The 3899-nt window shown below is 45.9% G+C and overlaps 1 non-coding gene across 1 annotated transcript; it reads left to right on the forward strand.

Annotated features, from left to right (window-relative positions):
- The first annotated feature begins 3352 nt into the window (after positions 1–3352).
- On the forward strand, positions 3353–3490 carry LOC111562130. Its single transcript, XR_002745174.1, has one exon. It is a non-coding gene; the product is annotated as a U8 small nucleolar RNA (small nucleolar RNA).
- Positions 3491–3899: the final 409 nt, after the last annotated feature.

Consider the following 3899-nt stretch of genomic DNA (forward strand, 5'->3'; position numbering starts at 1 on the left):
TAGCCGCCATGTTGTTTCCGACCCAGCCAACTGGAAGGGAGGGACTCAAAAGGACAGGCCTGAAGAGAGACACTTTTCTTCACTTCCCACCGGCTAGAACCAGCCACGTGGCCTCAGTCGCCGCGAGGGTGACTGGGAAATGACCCAGAAAGGAGAAAATGCATCTTGACGAATAGCTATTTGCCAACATCCAGGAACAGGGTGTGGTAGAGAGTGAGTGCTTAGCACATGCTCACTGATTGAACAGGCCCAGCGAAGGATTTAACTAGTGTGTGCAGCAATAGCATACGGTGCACACGTGCAGCCCCAGTAGCACACGGTCTTCAGAGAATCTGGCAAAAGTTGTTGATTTTCTGCCTGCTGTTTCCACGTACCTCGTCAGGCTGAACATCATTTCATTTATTTTGTTTTTAAATGGATTTATTTAAATCCAAGTTCGTTTACATGCAGCGTAGCGTTGGTTTCAGGAGTAGAGCACAGTGGTTCATCACTTCCATTCAATGCCCGGTGCTCATCCCAACAAGCACCTCCTTAGTGCCCATCCCCCATTTAACCCTTCCCCCCACCCACCTCTCCTCCAGCAGCCCTCAGGTTGCTCTCTGTATTTAAGAGTCTCTTCTGGTTCCCCCCCGCCCCGTTTCTATGCTATTTTTCCTTCCCTTCCCCTCCGTTCATCCGGAAAACCATTTCACTTAATGCTTATTGCCCTCACCGTGTCCAGGGAGCTAAGCTACGTACAAGACATCGCTTCCGAATAACATCAGGTTCCTGCCTGCAAGACGCTTACAAGCCTGGGTAACTGAGGGCATCGGTGTCTTTCTGCTAAACTAGCTTCGCTTCCCCCGGAGAGCCAGGTACTATTGTATTCATAACCAGAGCTGTGCCCTCTTCAATGGATTTTTCTCAAATCCTTTGCATACGGAACCATATGTTGAAGCCCTCGATGGAATATTAATCAGCATTTTGTTCTGGGCTCTGGAGCCCTGATTGAAAATGCATCTGTGTAAGTAGCCTCTTTAGGAAAATTACACATCTTACACGGAAGCGGGTAATCAAGCCTTCCCTTCCCTTCACAATGGAAAAGCAGAGATGGCAGCTTATCCAGATGAAAACCAGGCTGATTTTATTCTAATGAGAACGCAGGGCTAGATCAATTATAGACAAGTGTGCAAAGTTAGTGAGGTCTTTCTTTCTGGCTTGATGAATAGTTATAGGAAAATACCCTAAAGCTTCTCAGCTGCCCTTGTGAGGATCAGAAATGCCTCTTCATAGAGTATCAGTTTCCACTTTATTAAAAAAAAGATCTTTTTTTTTAATGGTTATTTATTTTTGAGAGACAGAGTGCGAGTGGGAGACACAGAATCCAAAGCAGGCTCCAGGCTCCGAGCGGTCAGCACAGAGCCCGTCGCGGGGCTCGAACTCACAGGCTGTGAGATCATGACCGGAGCTGAAGCCGGATGCTTAACCGACTGAACCACCCAGGCGCCCCCATCAGTTACCACTTTAGAGAGGGAGCCGCTTTCTGGGGAACAGTGAAGCCACGCAATTTGAAGAGTCGGGAGAAAGCGGGTAGAGCCCAGGCGGACGGCAGGGACTGCCTAAGGCGCGGCCCTCCAGCACCTTGCCTCTCTGTGCAGACACCCCTTCAGGTTAGCCACAGGAGAGCCTGATTTAGACAAGAAACTGAAGAACGGTGGAAGACAATTCCAGAATCTCCGCTACTCTTACTCAGCTTTGTTAGGAATAGAATTGATTCACATTTACGCCTTTCCTGCATTCCACTAGAATTTACAGGTGCCCATCTGGCCCGTCAGTTGTGGGGGCTGGTGTGGTGAGAAGAACCGGCCGTCGAAGGCAGTGGAGTAGAGCCTCCTGATGTTTCCAACTTTGGATCTGTAAATACGGATTTCTCGTGCCCATCTGAAGTCAAAATGTTGTTGGTAAAGAATGTCTGATCTTTGCAGGAGAAGGCGAATGTGTGTGTAAGTGAAGGCACAGACAGGCCCTAGAGCTGGCATGAATGTTAATTATGTAAGGGATTAATTTATTTCAAACGTATTTTCTGCCCTTGCTGTGTGCCGGCTAATTCCGTTTTTAAGATGCCAGACCCTGTTTCCCCAGGGGAACAACAGACCTGTATCTTCAAAGTGTAAACTTCTTCTCATCACAGAGGTAAAAAAAAAACCCATATATAGGCTGTTAGAATGTCAAAGGCTATGAAGATTTAGACTTTATCTAGGAGCATTTGTTTTGAAAATAGTTACAGAGAGGGAGGGAGGCAAACCATAAGAGACTCTTAAATACAGAGAACAAACTGGGGGTTGATGGGGGGTGGGGGAGACGGGAAAATGGGCGGTGGGCATCGAGGAGGGCACTTGTTGGGATGAACACTGGGTGTTGAACATAAGTGACGAACCACGGGAATCTACCCCCAAAACCAATGCTGTATGTTAGCCAATTTGACAATAAGTGATATTTTTTTAAAAAAGGAGTGTTTGTTTTGAATTTCAAGTTTAACTAAGAAAGCCACACCTCCCTCACCCCTCTTCTTCCCCACCGATGGCCAAGGAGAGAGAAACTTCCAAAATGTTCCCGAGAGAGAGAGAAAAGACTGGAACTCATCTGCCGTACATCTCTCAGACCCTGAGATAAAAAAGCTTTGCTGTGTCTGGGGACCTAACAAGAGTGGAGAATTAACGGAGGGTCTCAGGCGTGTCACAGTCCGCCAGTCCCAGTCTGGGGCGAGGGTCATAGGAATGGGCGTATTTTGCCCGCCCACACTCGGGCTCTTTTCACAGGGCAACGACTGGCCTCCCCAGCCCCTGAATTTGCAATGGTTGAGAATGACTTCAAGGGATCTGCTGGGACAGTGCGTAGGATGGACTGGAAAGGAAGGGATGGGGAGGGAGGGAGGGTGCAGAATGCAAACAAGCCCCGCTCCCTCCCACCCCCAGGGGAGAGCCCATGGGAGCTGAATGACCTGGCCCAGTTGGCCAAGGGCACATTCCAGCCACCTGCGGAGGAATGACCCTTGCTGTGAACAAAGAATATACACATCTGAGATTCTATTTAATGTTGTTACACCAGGGGCACCTGGGTGGCTCAGTCAGTTGACCGTCCGACTCTTGGTTTCAACTCAGGTCGTCATCCCATGGTTCATGAGTTCAAGCCCCACATCAGGTTCCGTGCTGATGGCAAGGATTCTCTCTTTCTCTCTGCCCCTCCCCTGCTCATACTCTCTCTCTCTTTCAAAATAAATAAACTCAAAAAATAAAAATAAATAAATAAATAAAACCACTCACACCAAAACTGAATACTGTCTGAATTAAAAAAAAAAAAAAAATCATAGGGATTATCAGGCTGGATAATCTTTACCTGTTCTACTTTTTGGAGGGCAGATTAGAACATGATGACTGAAGTTTGCATGATTTGTGATTAGAGTCTCTGCATGCAGTCAGGACTTCCCACACACTGATTGATCCTATTTGATTCTTCCTGGGAAAAAATCAACGACAGTAGCTACTGCGATGGGTAACGCTCTTTTCATGTTTCGCATTCCGTTCAATTCTTTTTCCAAAGTGTTTACTTACATCCTTTGCCCACTTTTCTCTTGTGGTGTTCGTCTCGTAATTATTGATTTGTAAAAGCTTTTTATATAAGAAGGGCATTAACTTTTTTCAATTTGGTTATAAATAATTCATCACAGGTCTTTCAACTATTCGGGTTATATAGAAATCATTTTTGTTATTATTTAGCTCTTTATGTCTTCATATATATCCATTATTTTCCTTTAAGGGTTTCTGGTTTGGGAGTTACAGTTAGAAATTCATGTTCATTTTATTTACTTAGTTTTAAAAAAAAACGTTTAGTGTTTATTTTTGGGAGAGAGAGAGAGCACA

The sequence above is a fragment of the Felis catus genome, chromosome C1 (genome assembly GCF_018350175.1).
Source record: "Felis catus isolate Fca126 chromosome C1, F.catus_Fca126_mat1.0, whole genome shotgun sequence".
Classification (NCBI taxonomy): Eukaryota; Metazoa; Chordata; class Mammalia; order Carnivora; family Felidae; genus Felis; species Felis catus.